This window comes from Gorilla gorilla, chromosome 5 (genome assembly GCF_029281585.2).
Source record: "Gorilla gorilla gorilla isolate KB3781 chromosome 5, NHGRI_mGorGor1-v2.1_pri, whole genome shotgun sequence".
Lineage (NCBI taxonomy): Eukaryota > Metazoa > Chordata > Mammalia > Primates > Hominidae > Gorilla > Gorilla gorilla.
The window spans coordinates 127,756,701-127,776,998 of NC_073229.2; the positions used below are offsets into that span (position 1 = coordinate 127,756,701).

The 20,298-nt window shown below is 35.4% G+C and overlaps 1 non-coding gene across 1 annotated transcript; it reads left to right on the top strand.

Moving 5' to 3' along the window:
* The first annotated feature begins 844 nt into the window (after positions 1–844).
* LOC115935164 (small nucleolar RNA SNORA33) lies at positions 845–978 on the top strand. Its single transcript, XR_004070864.1, has one exon. It is a non-coding gene; the product is annotated as a small nucleolar RNA SNORA33 (small nucleolar RNA).
* Positions 979–20,298: the final 19,320 nt, after the last annotated feature.

Below are 20,298 nucleotides of genomic sequence, written 5' to 3' on the forward strand. Positions count from 1 at the left end.
CAAGTTTTGGTATCAGGATGATGCTGGCCTCATAAAATGAATTAGGGAAGAGTGCCCCTTTTTTTCTGTTGTTTGGCATTTCAAACTTTAATTGTCCAAAACAGAATTTTGATCATTAGTCTCTTCAAATGTTTATCTCCCATTGTTTGCACCTTAGTGAAGTGCACATGCCATAGTCAAAGACAAATATTTGGGATCATCCTTGGTTCCTCCTGATGTATTAGCATGGCTTGTTAAATATCAACTTGAGATCAGTTCTACTTGTGTTCATCTAAACTATAATCTAAATGCTCATCATTTTCTACCTGAACTGATTTAACATCCTTATAATTAATCTTTTTTGTGTGGGGAGGGGGACTGCCCTATAGGACTATTTTATATCCAAAAGATAGTCTCATGTTTTTTAAAAGTAAAATTTGGTGATCTACTACTCTATTCTCTGTCCCACCTTTACTCCTAACATCAGCACACACTCTTCAGTGGCTTAACATTACTCTGAAAATATAACTAAGTTCCTGGCCCCACTCTATAAATCTCCCTGTGATCTAGCTCTTCCCTGCCTCTCCAGTCCTGAATCTACAAGGAAAAAAAATCTTAAAAATACTGTTATAGATTCACCCCTAGAAACACCAGACATTCAGATAACTCAATTCTTCCACATACCCACAATCTAATCAAGCTCTGAATATATTCTAGTCTATATACTTCTCACACCTCTTCTCAATTCCAGAAAATCTTCTACAATGTCACGTGTAATTTAAAGACCATGAGCAGCAAAATATCCTATTTTTTTCAACCTCTTCTCTCAAAGCTTTCCTTAATTCATTGTACTATAAAATAAAACAAGCTAGCCAATGAATCTGCTTACCTAAACATGTTTCTGCAGAAATTTTTATTTTAAAAAGCTGGTAATAGTAAAGCCATTTATGAGCCTTAAGTATATTGAAGTTGTTAAGATCCCTGAAAATGGCTATAACAAATTAAAAACATAATTATAATAAAAATTAAAAGCCTGGCTTCTCCCTGAGGACAGTGTTTTCCCTGCAGCTCTCTAGGGTAGTATAAGGTATTGTAGTGATTGTTAGGCTGGGAGGTGTAGTAGAAATGCTTTTGTTCCTCTTGGCCATTTTTATAAAATTCTACAATTTGTCTCCTAAAAATATAGCTTTGAATCTCATTTCCATGGATTATATCACCTACTACTCTTCATTTGCTTTTGTCATCTTCAGATCCCAGGTATTCAACCACATGTTTTCCAAGGCATCTGTTCCCAGCTCCATATCACTCTTTCCACACTACTTCAGTCTTAATTCTGGTGATTTCAGTATACGTGTACATAATCATACATAACTCTCAGGCCCTTCGTTTCCTTAATTTACCTTCCAATGATCTTCCCCTGCATTCTGCCTTACCTACACACTCACATGATATTGCCCCGGGACTTATTATTAACAATAAATGTAACCCTGAACGATTACATTGCCTGCATTTCACTTTTTGGTCATCATTACTGTCTATCCTTTCAACTCACTTTCTCTATTACTCCACTCCTCCAAACTAGGAATTCTACTAATTTTTTTCCTGTCACTGAGATATTTGATATCTTCCCCCTGCTCCTAAACAAGTCTAAATATTATGGTCAATTATTATAATCTTTTTTGAACACATATACTCTCTGGCTTGTCTCTAGCTTTGTTGTAGTCACCTAATAAAATCAAAACCTGTTTAATCCAACTTTATAACTTCTCTGCACTTGAAACTTGTACAACATAAAATGAACAGAGAAAAATGCCCAACTAATTGTTTACTTCATTATAAATTAATAATTATAGACCTAAATTGGGCCTTAGTGTTTCCTGCCAGTTGCGTCACAATTCCCTACATGCATTTACTTTTATGCCATTTAAGATGACAGTTTCACAGCTTCTTAGCTCTCCTGAAACCTTCAACATCACCCATTTCATTTTCATTCCCAGATAAATTCTACTTCATGAAAAATTATTAAAGTACAAGTATACCGCGGAGACATTGCAGGTTCAGTTCTAGGCCATATTCTAATAACGAAAATCACATGACATTTTTGGTTTCCCAGTGCATATAAAAGTTATGCTTACAGTATATTGCAGTCTATTAAGTATGTAAAGCATTATGTATTAAAATGATATATATATATATATCTTAATGTAGAATAATTTATAGCTAAAAATGTTAATGATCACCTGAACCTTGAGCAAGTTGTAAGGTTTTTGCTGGTGGAAGGTCTTGCCTGGATGTTGATAGCTCCTGACTGATCAATGTGGTGGTTGTTGAAGGTTGGTGTGGCTGGGAAAATTTCTTAAAATAAAACAACAGTGAGGTTTGCTGCATCTATTTATTGACTCTTCTTTCCACAAAATACTTTTCTGTAGTGTGTTATGTTATTTGACAGCATTTTACCCACAGTAGAACTTCTTTCAAAATTGGAGTCTAACCTCTCAACCCTGCCACTGCTTTATCAACTAAGATTATGTAATATTCTAAATCCTTTGTTGTTGTTTCAACAATGATCACACCATCTTCACCAGTGATAGATTCCATTTCAAGAAACTATTTTCTTTGTTCATCCGTAAGAAACAATTTCTTACTCATTCAACTTTTATCATGAAGTTGCAGCAATTCAGTCCCAGGCTCCACTTCTACTTCTAGTTCTGTTGCTATTTCCAACATATCTACCATTACTTTATTTATTTTAATTGTTAGTTTTTATGGGTACATAGTAGGTGTACATGTTTACAGGGTACACGAAATATTTTCATACCGGCATTCAATATGTAATAATCACATCAGGATAAATGAGGTATCCATCACTTCAAGCATATGTCCTTTATTTCTGTTACAAACAATCCAATTATATCCTTTCAGTTATTTTAAAATATACAATACAATATTCTTGACTATAGTCACCCTGTTATGCTATCAAATGCTAGATCTAATTCACTCTATCTAACTATATTTTTGTACCCATTAACCATCCCCACTTCCCACACCCAACTATCCTTCCCAGCCTCTGGTAACCTAATTCTAAATCCTTTGTTTTCATTTCAACAATGTTCATACCATCTTCCCCAGGGGTAGGTTCCATCTCAGTAAACCATTTTCTTTGTTCCTCCATTAGAAACAATTGTGTAGATATACTACATTTTCTTTATACATTTATCTGATGAAGACAACTTAGGTTGATTCCAAATCTTGGCTATTGTGAATAGTGTTCAAATAAACCTGGGAGTGCAGATGTATCTTCAATATACTGATTTCTTTTCTTTGGGTACATACCAAGCAGTGAAATTGCTAGATCATACGGTACTTTCATTTTTATAATTTTGAGAAACCTCCATATTGTTCTCCATGGTAGCTGTATTAATATACATTCCCACCAACAGTGTACAAGTGTTCCCTTTTCTCTATAACCTTGCAAGCATTTGTTATTATCTGTCTTTTGGATGAAAGCCATTTTAACTGGGGTGATATGATATTTCATTATAGCTTTGATTTGCATTTTCTGATAAATAATGGTGTTGAGCACTTTTTCATATACCTGGTTGCCATTTATATGTCTTCTTTTGATAAATGTCTATTCAGACCTGTTGCCCATTTTTAAATCAGATTATTAGATTTTTTTCCAATAGAGTTGATTGAGGTTCTTATACATTCTGGTTATTAATCCTTTGTCAGATATATAGTTTGCAAATATTTTTGCCAAGTCTGTGTGTTGTCTCTTCACTTTGTTGGTTGTTTTCTTTCCTGTGCAGAAGCTTTTTAACTTGATATAATTCCATTTGTCCATGTGTTTGCTTTGGCTGCCTGTGCTTTTGGGGTATCACTCCAGAAATCTTTGCCCAGACCAATGTCCTGGAATTTTTTCCTAATGTTTTCTCTTAGCAGTTTCGTAGTTTGAGGTCTTAGACTTAAGTCTTTAATCCGCTCTGATTTTATTTTTGTGTATGGTTAGAGATAGGGGTCTAGTTTTATTCTTCTGCATACAGACATCCAGTTTTCCCAGCACCATTTATTGAAGAGACTGTTCTTTCCCCAATGTATGTTCTTGGCACCCTTATATAAAATGAGTTCACTGTCAATTTGTAGACTGATTTCTGTGTTCTCTTTTCTGTTCCATTGGTTTATGCATTTATTTCTATGACAGTACCATGCTGTTTTGGTTACTATATAGGTATAGCTCTGTAGTATGATTTGAAGTCAGGTAATGCGATTCCTTCCCATTTGTTGTTGTTCTTGTTTTTCTCAGGATGGCTTTGGCTATTTTGGGTGTTTTGTGTATCCATATAAGTTTTAGGATTATTTTCTATCTTTCCGTAAAGAATGTCCATGGTAGTTTTATACAGATTGCATTGAATCTATAGGCTGCTTTGGGTAGTATGGGCATTTTAATAATATTGGTTCTTCCAATCCACAAACACGGAATATACTTCCATTTTTGTGTGTGTCCTCTTTAATTACTTTTATCAATGTTTTATAGCTTTCATTATAGAGATCTTTTACTTCTTTGGTTAAGTTTATTCATATATATTTTATTTTATTTATAGCTATTATAAACAGGGTTACATTCGTAATTTATTTTTCAGATTGTTCACTGTTAGCTTATAGAAATGCTGCTAATTTTTGTATGTTGATTTTCTATCCTACAACTTTACTGAATTTGTTTATCAGATCTAACAGATGTTTTTGGATGCAGTCTTTAGGTTTTTTCAAATAAAATATTATATCATCTGAAAAGAAGGATACTTTGTTTTCTTTCTTTCCAATTGGGATGTCCTTTATATGTTTATCTTGTTGCTCTAGTTAGGACTTCCAGTACTATGTTGTTGTGGTGAAAGTGGGCATCCTTGTCTTGTTGCGGATCTTAGAAGAAAGGCTTGTGGTTTCTCCTCATTCAGTATAATACTAGCCATGTATCTAACATATATGGTTTTTCTTGTGTTGAGATGTATTCATTCTAGACCTGGTAACTTGATGGTTTTTATCATGAAGGGATGTTGAATTTTATTAAATGATTTCTCAGCATCAATTGAAATAATCATATGATTTTTGTCCATTCTGCTGATATGATGTGTCACATTGATTTTCATATGTTTAATCTTCCTTTCATCCTTTGGATAACTCCCACTTGGTTAAGAAGAATGATCTTTTTAATGTGCTGTTGAATGCGGTTTGCTGGTATTTTGTTAAGGATTTTTGCATCAATGTTCATCAGGGATATTGGCCTGTAGTTTCCTTTTTTGATGTGTCCTTGTCTGATTTTGGTATCAGGGTAACACTGACCTCATAGAATGAGTTTGAGAGTATTCTCTCCTCCTCTATTTTTCAGAATAATTTTAGTAGAATTGGTATTAGCTCTTCTTTAAATGTTGGTAAAATTCAGCAGTGTAGCCATTGGGTCCCAGGCTTTTATGTGCTGGGGGACTTTTTACTACAGCTTCGACCTTGTTAAATACTTATTATTAGACTGTTCAGGTTTTGGATTTCTTCTTGGTAGGTTGTATGTTTCTAGGAATTTATCCATTTTCTCTAGATTTTCCAATGTATTGGCATATTGTTGCGAATAGTAGCCTCTAATAATCCTTTGAATTTTTGCAGCATCAGTTGTAATTCTTCCTTTTTCATCTGTTTTATTTTTTTATTTGGGTCTTCTCTCTTTTTGTCTTAGTCTGGCCAAAAGTTTGTCAATTTTGTTTATCTTTTAGAAAGTCAACTTTTCATTTTGTTGATTTTTATATTTTCTTTGTTTCAGTTACATTTATTTTTTCTAAGATCTTTATTATTTCTTTTCTCATACTAATTTTCTTCTACTAATTGCTAGGTTATTTAAAGTTTTTCTACTTTTTGATATAGGCACTTATATCTATAAACTTTCCTCTCATTGCTGCTTTTGCTGTATCCCATAGGTTTTGATAAGCTGTGTTTTTATTATCATTTGTTTCAATAAATTCTTCTATTTCCTTTTCAATTTCTTCATTGAGACAGTGGTCATTCAGGAGCATATTGTTTAATTTCTATGTGTTTGTATAGTTGCCAAAATTCTGTTTGTTATTGATTTGTAATTTTATTCCATTGTGGCCAGAGAAGATACTGAATAAGATTTCAATTTTTTTGAATTTTTAATACTCATTTTACTGCCTAACATATGGTCTATCCTTGAGAATGATCCATGTGCTGAGGACAAAAATGTTTATTTTGCAACCATTGGATGAAATGTTCTGTAAATATCACTTTAGATACATTTGGTCAATAGTATAGATTAAATTTGATGTTTCTGTGTTAATTTTCTGCAGAGAAGATTTTCCCAGTGCCGAAAGTGGGGTGCTGAAATCCTCGAGCTATTATTGCATTAGAGTCTATCCCTCTTTAGCTCTAACAATATTTGCTTTATATATCTGCATACTCCAGTGTTGGGTGCATATATATTTGTAATTGCTATATCACCTTGCTGAATTGACCCCTTTATCATTATATAGTGACTTTCTTTGTCTCTTCTTATAGCTTTTGTCTTGAAATCTATTTTGTCTGATATAAGTATAATTAGTCTTGTTTTTTATGTTGTTGTTGTTTCCACTTGCCTGAAATATCTTTTTCTATTCTTTTATTTTCAGTTTATGTATGTCTTTGTAGGTAAAGTGTATTTCCTGTAGGCAGTTACTCTCTGACTAGGGCTTATCTAAATCTTCCCTCTCTGGGTGCCACCTGAGCTCTGCCCAGTGTTACTTTCTGCTGTGACAGGGCAGCATCGACTTCCAATGCAAGGTCCCACAATTGCTGCGCTTTCCCTCCCCCAAGAACACAGATTTTGTGGGCTATGCAACTGCTGCTAGAGATTGGGGAAGGGGTGGTATCTTCAATTCAAGACATTCCTACCTCTTTCAGTTAAAACTAGGTGTTGTGATCATGCACCTAATTTTTGCTTCTTATAAAGGTGTCTTTTTCTGAGGATAGTTGTGAAAATTGGTGTTCTTCCTTGAAGGACAATCAGTGGAGGCTTCTATTCAGCCAGCTTTCTATTTTTTGCAGTTTCTTTCTCTACTGGTGCTTTAAACCCCTTAAAATTATCCAAGAGGGTTGGAATCAACTTCTTTTAATCTCTTGTTAATGTTGCTATTTTGAAAACCTCCCATTAATCATGAAAGTTCATAATGGCATTTAGAATGGTGAATCCTTTCTAGGAGGTTTTCAATAGACTTTGCCCAACCCCATCAGAAGAATCACTATCTATGGCAGCTATATCCTTACATAATTTATTTTTTATTTTTTAAATAAGACTGGAAAGTCAAAATTATAGATCCATGATCTGCAGAATAGATGTGTTAGCAGGTGTAAGAACAACAATCATCTCCTTGTACATCTCAACCAGAGCTCTTGAGTAACCAGAGGTGTTGTCAATGAACAGTAATATTTTGAAAGGAATATTTTTGTCTAGGAACTAGGTCTTAACAGTGGAGTTAAAATACTCAGTAAACCATATTGTAAATACATATGCTGTGATGCAGGTTTTGTTTTCCATTCCTAGAGCACAGGCAGAGTAGATTTAGCATAATGCTTAAGCACACTAAGATTTTAAAACTGGTAAGTGAGCATTGAGTTCAACTTAAATTTACCAGCTGCATTAGGTCCTAACAAGTGAGTCAGCCTGTCCTTTGAAGTTTTGACACAAGATATTGACTTCTCTCCAGCTATGAAAGCACTAGATATCTGATCAATGTGGCACATTCTTGTAATCCCAGCTACTTGGGAGGTTGAGGTAGTAAGATTACTGCTTGAGCCCAGGAGTTTGTGGCCAGCCTAGGCAACATAGCAAGGCCTTGTCTCTTAACAAACAAACAAACAAAAGTCTGTATTATTCCATTCTCACACTGCTATAAAGAATTGCTCAAGACTGGGTAATTTATAAAGAAAAGATGTTTAATTGACTCACAGTTATGCAGAACTGGGGAGACCACAGGAAACTTATAATCATGGCAGAAGGGGAAACAAACACATCCTTCTTCAAATGGCATCAGGAAGGAGAAGTGCTGAGCAAAGGGGAACACCCCTTTATAAAACCATCAGATCTCTTGAGAACTCACTCACTATCACAGGAAAAGCATGGAACCACCTTCATGATTCAGTTACCTCCCACCAGACCCCTTCCATGACACATGGGGATTATGGCAACTACAACTGAAGATGAGATTTGGGTAGGGACACAGCCAAAACATATCAGAGTCCTTGATGAAATCTTCCAATAAAAGGCTGTTTTGTCTACATTAAATATCTGCTATTTAGTGTAGCCACCTTCATTAATTTTCTTGGCTAGGTCTTCTGGGTAACTTTATCCACCTTCAACATCAGCACTTGCCGCTTCATCTTATACTTTTATGTTACAGAGATGGTTTTTTTCCTTAAATCCCATGAACCAACCTTTGTTAGCTTCAAACGTTTCTTCTGAAGCTTCTTCACCTCTCTCAGCCTTTATAGAATTGAAGAGAGTTAGTGCCTTGCTCTGAAATAAGCTTTCACTTAAGGGAATGTTGTGGCTGGTTTGATCCATCCAGATCACGCAAACTCTCTTCATATCAGCAATAAGATGTTCCACTTTCCTGTCATGCTTGTGTTCACTGAAGTCGTACTTTTAATTTCCTTCAAGAACTCTTCCTTTGGCTGGGTGTGGTGGCTCATGCTTGTAATCCCAGCACTTTGGAAGGCTGAGGCGGGTGTATCACGAGGTCAGGAGATTGAGACCATCCAGGCTAAATGTGAAACTCCGTCTCTACTAAAATATACAAAATTGGCTGGGTATGTTGGTGTATGCCTGTAGTTCCACTACTTGGGAGGCTGAGGCAGGGAAATTGCTTGAACCCGGGAGGCGGAGGTTGCAGTGAGTCAAGGTTGTACCACTGCACTCTAGCCTGGCGACAGAGCAAGACTCCATCTCAAAATAATAATAATAATAAAAAAATAAAAAATAACTCTTCCTTTGTATTCACAGTTTAGCTGTTTGGTGCAAAAGGCCAAGCTTTCAGGCCTAGCTTTTCCGGCTATCTCAGCTTTTCACATGCCTTCCTCACCAAGCTTAATCATTTCTAGCTTTTGATTTAAAGTGAGAGATGTGTGACTCTTCTTTTCCACTTGAATACTTAGAGGCCATTGTAGGTAGACGTATTGACTGGCTTAGTTTTAATATTGTTGTATCTCTGGGAAGAGGGAGGTCCAAGGAGAAGGAGAGAGATGAGGGGACAGCTGGTCACTGGAGCAGTTGGAACACATACAACGTTGATCAATTAAGTTTGCCATCTTATATGGTAGCAGTTTGTGTTGCCTGTAAACAATTACAATACTAAAATAAAAAATCGCTTATCACAGATCATCATAATGGATATATAAAAATAAAAAGTTTGAAATATTTTGATAATTATCAAAATATGAAACAGACACAAAGTGAGCACATGCTATTGAAAAAAATGGTGGTGATAGATATCCGGTAAACAGGGCTGCCACAAAACTTGAATTTGTAAAAAATGCAATATTTGCCAAGTACAATAAATAGAGAAATGCCTATAATTCAAAGAGAACTTCCACAGATTTCCAACCTCATATCTATACAACTATCATCACATAGATAACCGGCCTTCCATGCTTATATCTAAAGCCAATTATTCCACTTGTTTAGTAACAATACTTGCATTTTTAACTGTTCTGGTACCACTTCAGCAGTTATTCTTTTTCTTACATCATCTTTTTACCTTTCTACCAAATCATTGTCATTAAATATAAATATGCTATTTATTTTTAAAAGAGCTGTTGACCTTACTTTTACCACCAAATAACATGTCACCTTATTGTTCTCCTTTGTAATAAAACGTTTCTCTCCACAATTTCTTTTCTCTTATTTTATTATTGTACTAGGGTACATGTGCACAACGTGCAGGTTTGTTACATATGTATACATGTGCCATGTTGGTGTGCTGCACCCATTAACTCGTCATTTACATTAGGTATATCTCCTAATGCTATCCCTCCCCCCCCTTCCCCCACCCCATGACAGGCCCCAGTGTGTGATGTTCCCCACCCTGTGTCCAAGTGTTTTCATTGTTCAATTCCCACCTATGAGTGAGAACATGCGGTGTTTGGTTTTCTATCCTTGCGATACTTTGCTCAGAATGATGGTTTCCAGCTTTATCCATGTCCCAAATCAAAACCATAATGAGATACCATCTCACAGCAGTTAGAATGGTGAACATTAAAAAGTCAGGAAACAACAGGCGCTGGGGAGGATGTGAAGAAATAGGAACACTTTTACACTGTTGGTGGGACTGTAAACAAGTTCAACCACTGTGGAAGACAGTATGGCAATTCCTCAAGGATCTAGAACTAGAAATACCATTTGACCCAGTCATCCCATTACTGGGAATATACCCAAAGGATTATAAATCATACTGCTATAAAGACACATGTACACATATGTTTATTGCTGCATTATTCACAATAGCAAAGACTTGGAACCAACCCAAATGTCCATCAATGATAGACTGGATTAAGAAAATGTGACACATATAAACCATGGAATACTATGCAGCCATAAAAAAGGATGAGTTCTTTTCTCTTATTTTAAATAAAGCCACATCAATGAGGCTGCCATTCACAATATTTCACCAGTATTGTTTTTACCAATGTCATCAGTGGTTCTGTACATAATTAAAGATGAGGATAAATTTTTAGTTTCAAGCTCACTTGCCATATCAGCAGCTTTCTCTCAGCAGCATTTAACATAGTTGATCACTTGCTTCTTGTTGATGCACTTCCTCTGTTTCCAACATACCAAATTCTTGGTTTTCTTCTATCTTCATTGCCACTCTATCTCATTCTTCTTAAAGTTTCTTCCTCTTCTCTCTGGCTTTTTCATTTTATAGATTCCAAAAGTTTAGTCCTTGTTCCTCTTATTTTCATTATCTTTAGGCCTTTGAATATGCTAACCACTTTCATGGCTTTAAACCCTATTAGTATATTTCTGACTTGCTAGTTTGTGTCTCTATCTTGATCCTCCCCTTTGAATTTCAGATGGGTATCCAACCATCTACTTCACATAGCCACTGAGAAATCGAATAGATATTGGCAACTCTAACATGGACTTTAAATTATTTAGACCAAAACCTAATATAAATCTTTGACTGTGTTTTTTTTTTCATATTCTACCTATAACCCATTAGTAAATGTTTGCCTCCATCTTCAAATATCCAGAATCTGACCATTTCTTATTCGTGTCCACTGTTATAAGTTTGGTCCTATCTGTAATTGTATTTTAGCTAGATTATAGCAATTATCACCTAACTGGGTTTTTTTAAATTTCATTATTATTATACATTAAGTTTTAGGGTACATGTGCACAACGAGCAGGTTTGTTACATACGTATACATGTGCCACGTTGGTGTGCTGCACCCATTAACTCATCATTTAGCATTAGGTATATCTCCTAATGCTATCCCTCCCCCCTCCCCCCACCCCACAACAGGCCCCGGTGTGTGATGTTCCCCTTCCTGTGTCCATGTGTTCTTATTGTTCAGTTCCCACCTATGAGTGAGAACATGTGGTGTTTGGTTTTTTGTCCTTGCAATAGTTTGCTGAGAATGATGCTTTCCAGTTTCATCCATGTCCCTACAAAGGACATGAACTCATCATTTTTTATGGCTGCATAGTATTCCATGGTATATATGTGCCACATTTTCTTAATCCAGTCTATCATTGTTGGACATTTGGGTTGGTTCCAAGTCTTTGCTATTGTGAATAGTGCCTCAATAAACATACATGTGCATGTGTCTTTATAGCAGCATGATTTATAATCCTTTGGGTATACACCCAGTAATGGGATGGCTGGGTGAAATGACATTTCTAGTTCTAGATCCATGAGGAATTGCCACACTGACTTCCACAATGGTTGAACTAGTTTACACTCCCACCAACAGTGTAAAAGTGTTCCTATTTCTCCACATCCTCTCCAGCACCTGTTGTTTCCTGACTTTTTAATGATAGCCATTCTAACTGGTGTGAGATGGTATCTCATTGTGGTTTTGATTTGCATTTCTCTGATGGCCAGTGATGATGAGCATTTTTTCATGTGTCTTTTGGCTGCATAAATGTCTTCTTTTGAGAAGTGTCTGTTCATATCCTTCACCCACTTTTTGATGGGGTTGTTTGTTTTTTTCTTGTAAATTTGTTTGAGTTCTTTTTAGATTCTGGATATTAGCCCTTTGTCAGATGAGTAGGTTGCGAAAATTTTCTCCCATTCTGTAGGTTGCCTGTTCACTCTGATGGTAGTTTCTTTTGCTGTGCAGAATCTCTTTAGTTTAATTAGATCCCATTTGTCAATTTTGGCTTTTGTTGCCATTGCTTTTGGTGTTTTAGACATGAAGTCCTTGCCCATGCCTATGTCGTGAATGGTATTGACCAGGTTTTCTTCTAGGGTTTTTATGGTTTTAGGTCTAACACATAAGTCTTTAATCCATTTTGAATTAGTTTTTATATAAGGTGTAAGGAAGTGTTCCAGTTTCAGCTTTCTACATATGGCTAGCCAGTTTTCCCATCACCATTTATTAAATAGGGAATCCTTTCCCCATTTCTTGTTTTTGTCAGGTTTGTCAAAGATCAGATGGTTGTAGATATGCGGCATTATTTCTGAGGGCTCTGTTCTGTTCCATTGGTCTATTTCTCTGTTTTGGTACCAGTACCATGCTGTTTTGGTTACTGTAGCCTTGTAGTATAGTTTGAAGTCAGGTAGTGTGATGCCTCCAGCTTTGTTCCTTTGGCTTAGAATTGACTTGGCAATGCGGGCTCTTTTTTGGTTCCATATGAACTTTAAAGTTGTTTTTTCCAATTCTGTGAAGAAAGTCATTGGTAGCTTGATGGGGATGGCATCGAATCTATAAATTACCTTGGGCAGTATGGCCATTTTCATGATATTGATTCTTCCTACCCATGAGCATGGAATGTTCTTCCATTTGTTTGTGTCCTCTTTTATTTCCTTGAGCAGTGGTTTGTAGTTCTCCTTGAAGAGGTCCTTCACATCCCTTGTAAGTTGGATTCCTAGGTATTTTATTCTCTTTGAAGCAATTGTGAATGGGACTTCACTCATGATTTGGCTCTCTGTTTGTCTGTTGTTGGTGTGTAAGAATGCTTGTGATTTTTGTACATTGATTTTGTATCCTGAGACTTTGCTGAAGTTGCTTATCAGCTTAAGGAGATTTTGGGTTGAGACAATGGGGTTTTCTAGATATACAATCATGTTATCTGCAAACAGGGACAATTTGACTTCCTCTTTTCCTAATTGAATAGCCTTTATTTCCTTCTCCTGCCTGATTGCCCTGGCCAGAACATCCAACACTATGTTGAATAGGAGTGGTGAGAGAGGGCATCCCTGTCTTGTGCCAGTTTTCAAAGGGAATGCTTCCAGTTTTTACCCATTCAGTATGATATTGGCTGTGGATTTGTCATCGATAGCTCTTATTATTTTGAGATACGTCCTATCAATACCTAATTTATTGAGAGTTTTTAGCATGAAGGGTTGTTGAATTTTGTCAAAGGCCTTTTCTGCATCTATTGAGATAATCATGCGGTTTTTGTCTTTGGTTCTGTTTATATGCTGGATTACGTTTATTGATTTGCATATGTTGAATCAGCCTTGCATCCCAGGGATGAATCCCACTTGATCATGGTGGATAAGCTTTTTGATGTGCTGCTGGATTCGGTTTGCCAGTATTTTATTGAGGATTTTTGCATTGATGTTCATCAGGGATATTGGTCTAAAATTCTCTTTTTTTGTTGTGTCTCTGCCAGACTTTGGTATGAGCATGATGCTGGCCTCATAAAATGAGTTAGGGAGGATTCCCTCTTTTTCTATTGATTGGAATAGTTTCCGAAGGAATGGTACCAGCTCCTCCTTGTACCTCTGGTAGAATTCAGCAGTGAATCCATCTGGTCCTGGAGTTTTTTTGATTGGTAAGCTATTGATTATTGCCTCAGTTTCTATGCACACATTCTTGTCCCCAACACTCCACCTAAACCTTGCAAACACATACACTCTAATTTCAACAAAACAGAAAAAGAGGTACTTTATACCAGTCAGTTCATGTCAGTCCTCTGTTCAAATTCCTCTAATGACATCTAATTTCAATTCTAGTAAAAGCCAATACCTTTACAATGGCCTACAAGGCCATACATGATCTGTATTTTTATAAAAATCCAAATAATCTGGCCATGAAGTCTTTGTACTATTTTTTCCTTACTAACTTCACATGAGCTACATGAGTTTCTCTAACACACATGCTTCTTTATCCTAAGTGCCTTTCTCCTGACTGATCCCTTTGCCTAGAATTCTCCTCTTTCCAGTTTACATTTGGATAACTCCCCTATCTTCCCCAAGTGCTCTAATGTCACCTTACCAATTAACCCTACCATGACCATCCTACGTAAAATCGCAAACTCTTCACACATACCTACCCCTTACTATCTTCTTGCTTTTTTCCTAAATAAACATTTTAATTTAGAATAGTTATTGATTTTCAGAAAAATTGGGAGTATAGTACAGAGATTTCCTGTACTCTGCATACCGACTTTCCCCTATTATTACCATGTTACATTACTATGGTACGTTTGGTAAAATTAATGAAAAAATATTCATACATTATTGTGAAGGAAGTCTAAAGTCTATAGCTCAGATTTCCTTAGTTTTAACTAATGTCTTTTTTTCTGTTCAGGACCAATTCTATATTCCACATTACATTTAATTGTCATGTCCCTTTAAGTTCCTCTAGGCTGTGACAGTTGCTCAGACTTTGTTTTTGATGACTTTGACAACTTTACATGACCAGAATAAATGTGGCCATATATTTGGTATAATGTCTGTCAGTTGGGATATGTCTGGTTTTTATTCATGATTAGGCTAGGCTTATGTGTTTTTAGGGAGAGACAACAGAAGTAAAGTGCCATTGTAATTACATCATGTCAAAGGTACATATTATCAACATGACATTGCTGTTGATGTTAACCTTGTTGACCTGGCTGAGGCAATGTTTGCCAGATTTCTGTACTTCAAAATTTCCTCCTTTTCACTTTGTACTCTTCCAGAGGAAATCACTGTCTGCAACGCACAGTTAAGGTGTGAGGATTTATGTTCTACCTTCTTTACGGTGGAGTATCTACATAAAATATTTGGAATTCTTCTCCACAGGAGATCTATTCTCCCTCCTCAATTTATATCTTTATATATGAAATGTTTTCATCAGTATATAGTGTGGTGTTATGAACACTTATGTTATGCTTTGGTTTATATTCCAGTTCTACTGAATTTATTTTGTTGTCAAGTTGATACAACTTTGGGCATTGGGAACTCTCAGTTGGCTTTCATGTCCCTTTGATATATCTTCATAACTGTGTGTGTGTGTGTGTAGTTGTTTGTGAGTTTGTTTTTATCGTTTTCTTACTTTTTAGCACTAAAAATACACATGGCTCATCTTGTGTATTTTCCAGCCTAGTCTTAGAATCATTCATCTCTCCAAGGAGCCCTGGTTTCTATTAATGCATAATGGTTTTAGAAACCAAGATCTAGGTGATAGATGCACTCATTGTTACTGGGATATTGCTGTTTCTAAGCTCTCTCAGCTTACAAAATGAGAAAATATATTGATGTATGCTAACCCATGTATCTACATATAACTATATATATTTCTATATGTAGCCGTATGTATTTATACTAAGCTAATCCTGAGTTCATACTGATGTCTCCAATTCTAATCCATGACCATAAACCCAGATAATTCTGGGTTTCTTCTCTTGCTTGTTTGTAAACTCCTGCTCCAACAGTGAGAAACATAGTTTGCACCATTTGCCAAACTTTTACTTAATTTTTCAATTTCAGTACACATTCACGGCAGCATTACAGATATTAACCCATACACCCAAGGGAAACAACTTTATCAGTTGTAATACAGTACTAGGTTCAGTTTCTTTTGCAAACATTCTTACATATGCCACTCATTTCCAGTTACTTGGGACAGTACCATTTTCCCTATCCACTCAGTGATATGGTTTTATATGATTGTGATACAGTTAGATTACTTTTTATCACATTTTGCATTCTATCCTGAGATCCCTTGATCTCCTAATGGATTTGTTGAATTTGTATACATCATAGTTCAGTCTTACTTCTGTGAAGCTGTATAGATTTTCATAAGTGAATAGGGGCATTTATCCACAATTACAGCATCATACAGCACCATCATAGAATATTCTTGTGTTTCATCTGTTTAATGGTCCCTTTCATCCAAAGACTTTGAAAAACACTGATCTTTTTACTATCTCTATAATTTTGCCTTCCCCAGATTTCACATAATTAGGATTATATAATTTGCAGTCTTTTCAGACTGGCTGCTTCTACTTAGCAACATGCACTTAAGATTCATTTATGTCTTTGTGGGCTTGATAGTCATGTTTTTCTATAACTGGATAATATTCCATTGTGTGACTATACCAGAATTTGTTTATTCATTCACCTTGCTTGCTTTCACTTTTTGGCAATAATAAATAACAGTGCTATAAATATTTGGGTACATGTGTTCATATGGACACAAGTTTTCAAGTCAATTCGTTCAATATCTAGAAGCATGTTTGCTGCGTCATGTGGTTAGATTACATTTAGCTTTGTAAAAAGCTGTTAAACTGTTTTTCAAAGTGACCATACCATTTTTAAATACTAGTATCAATGAATGGTTTTCCTTTTGTTATATGACCTCACAAGCAATTGGTATTATTAGATTTTCTTATTTTATTTTATCCATCCTAAATGTTGTATAGTGATCCCTTATTTTAATTTGCAATTCCCTAATGACAAATGATATTTTATAGCTTTTCATATGCTTATCATTAGTTTTATTTTCATATAACATTTATGACTTTTAATGTACCACCAAATATATAAATTTATTTTTCTCTCATCTATCTTACGTAGTATAATGGAAATCCCAAGATAATCTTGACTCCTTTTTTTCACTGAAATATCTTAAGTACATAATTTCCCATAAGTTTCCAATAAATACTTACCAAACGAATAAATTGAAATTCGATCTAAGAAAGAGAGGGATAAATAAAGTATACTAATGGAGAACAGCAGCCAATGACATAGAAGAAAAACAAGAAACATTTGTGGTATTGTGGATGAGGAGAGAAAAAATCAACAATTGCTTTACTCTTAGGTAAGGTTAATAACACAAAAACCAAAGATGTGTCCATTTGATTTTAAAGCACGTATGTCATCAGTGATAATAACATAAAGTTTCTCAGTAGATAATTAGGATTAAAAGTCTTGTTTATGGAAAAAAAAAGCAGAAAGTGAAGAGTCTAAGCCACAACTAAAACAATTCATTCAAAAAATTTGTTTCTAGGGGAAACTGAAGTAATTGGGAATCACAATGGCTCAAGGTAGGATATTGATTAAACATAGCATATACTATGCATACTTCTAAGCTGATAGGAATATCTAGTGGAATAGAAATTGGTTATGTAGGAACTGAATACGTTAGAGGAGCACGTATGTAAGAAGGTAAAAATACAAAGCAAAAATGAAAAAGTTTTGCTTTAAGAGTAAGAACACTTCATCTAGTACAAGAGGAGAAAAGAGAAACTAAAAGATTGGGTATAGACAGATACCCAAGGGTGTCTTGGTATAGACAGATACCAAGGGTGAAAGACTTGTTGCTGGGATATTGGTAGATTTCTTGTCAATATTTACCGATTACTTTATGGAAATGATACCAATTTATAGCGATAATGAAGACAATAGTGGTACAGAGGTATATAGGAGACTAAGGAGAGAGGAAATTAACAATGATAACTACTTGTTTTGAAGAATGAGGAAGTGCTAACATATGGGAGAAGCACAGTAAGATTACCCAGTAGGAAGGGGCAGCAGATGAGTCTGGTAACAAAAGTGGCAAGAAGAAGCCCATACGACAGCCTAAGAAGCTGGCCAGGGACATGGACAGAAACAAAAAGAGGAGCAGAATAAACTCAAAAAACGAAAATCAAAGGCTGCAGGAAAGATTCACCTGGCCACAGTTGGGATTAAGAAATGTGGCAAAAAGCAATCTGTTCCTTGTACCTGAGGCAAAGGCACCTTTTGATTTCATTCCTGTTTAAACATCTGAATTCTCTGCCATAACATCTATTGCCACCTATAGCTAGAATTAAATGTTGTCTTGGAGCCTGTGGTATATTTAAGAATAAACTTTTGTTTTTAAAAAATCATACAGTGTCTCACTGTCTCTTCATTTCATCTCACTCAGCCATTCCTACCATACTGTGATGTCAAAGTCAACCCAGCCCAGAGTGCTACCAGAATGTACTTTTGTCTTTGTTCTACCCCCAAATTCTGTATCAACTGGAATTACAACAACTTATTTGAAAAAAATGCCTAGTAATATTGAATTTCCATCTGGAATTTATGCTTATAGATTTCAAGTAATAAATTCAGCATGTAGGTTTCTCTCCACAATTGCACAGAGATATAGCCATGGTTTTGTCACAAAATGTGATTTAACCATGTAAGGATATGGTTAAACTATTGGAATCAAAACAGAGGGGAATAAGTAAATCAAGGTTACATTTTCAAGAAATTGGTATGATGACATAACAATATGTCTAATCTGTATAAAAATAATAATATGAGATGCACGATGACTCGTAAAATATAGAAAAATAAATCAATTTGATGTCTTCATAAGGTGGTATAACTTGCAGACTGGAATTTACTACAGAAAATCAAGTACTAGAACAAGAAATTATTATCTTTGAGACTTCAGAATGGGAGAAGTTATTAATGTTTCAACCATAGTCATGGACAGTTGATAAGTGGTGGAAGAAAAGATCATTGCAGTTTAGATAGAGGAACTAAGAGAGAAAGTGTTGATTTTAAAATTGTCAATAATGGTGATAGGATTCAAAGACAGATTAAGAGAGTAAGTCAAGTCCTAAAATGACTTACTAATAATTGAGTGGTCCATGAACAGAGTTTGGTAGTTGTTAGCAGCAGAGAAAATAAAGTCTAATCACATGAACTTCGAAGGAGACTGAACATTTAAAGGAGGAGGAAGGAGAGTAGCTTTGAAATAATACTAGAAAACAGGGAATATATGAAAGAAATAACAGGTTCAATTATAGCTGGCTGAACTGTCCAGGACACTAGTCTCTTAGGTATTCAGGAGGACAAGGATCTTGAGGGCCTTGTCTCTTTGTGGCATGGTAAGGTGTCAGTCTGTAGACAAGATGTTGCGTCACTTGGAGCAGCAGGCCTGGCACTGACCCTTCTGTCTGACAGGTTGGTGATTGCAGGAGTTGGATCAGAAGAAAGGTATTGAAAAGATCTCTTATCTTCTCTAGCAAAGTGATGTGAAATTGTAGGTCCATTTGGGGAGTTTCTCATCATCAAAGAGTATTAGAAAGCAATTGAATAGTTTCAGATGGAAAGGGAAACATGAAAATATTTAATCTGAAGTAAAATGTAAACCACAGTAGCTGATATGTGGGTGATGTCTAGGGAGGGGAGGTAGAGTAATTGCAAGAAAATTAATGAGGAGGCTCCTGATGAACTCTAAGGAGAAACTATAGTTATTTCAATCAGTGTGGTGCTTTTGGAAAAAAGTGGACAAAGATGGCACATGTATCTGTATGCATATATGCATACATGGATATCTGATTTAATACTGCACACACAGAAGATCATCCATCTGAGTGAAGGTGTCAGGAGACAATGTAAGTGGAAAGAATGTTATGCCCTGTAAACTGACAGCAGTTGGGGGAAGAAAATCTGTGGACTTTCAGCCAACCATTGATTTTGAGGAATTGAGTAAATTTGTCTTAAATCTTAAAAATTTAGGTCCTTCCTAGAGTAAGGAATAAAAATCTAGGGAATATTATATGTCTTTATGTATGTTTTATGTCTATCTGTCTAATCACACAAACACAACATACATACTAAATAATGGCTAATATATCAAAAATATTATTGTTTAAGAATAGATTTTATTTTTACAAGATCCCCAATGGATTTGGCTTTCATGTTTGAGTGGCAATCATTGTAATAGGCCACATCTTTCCTCTTTTACTCATACTCTTTATGAATTACTCTATAGTATTGAATTTTTCTTTGTATTTTATCATAACATAGATTATAAACTGAGATATATAAATGTGTTTTATATGTAAATGTTATTTTTATATTAATTCTTCTT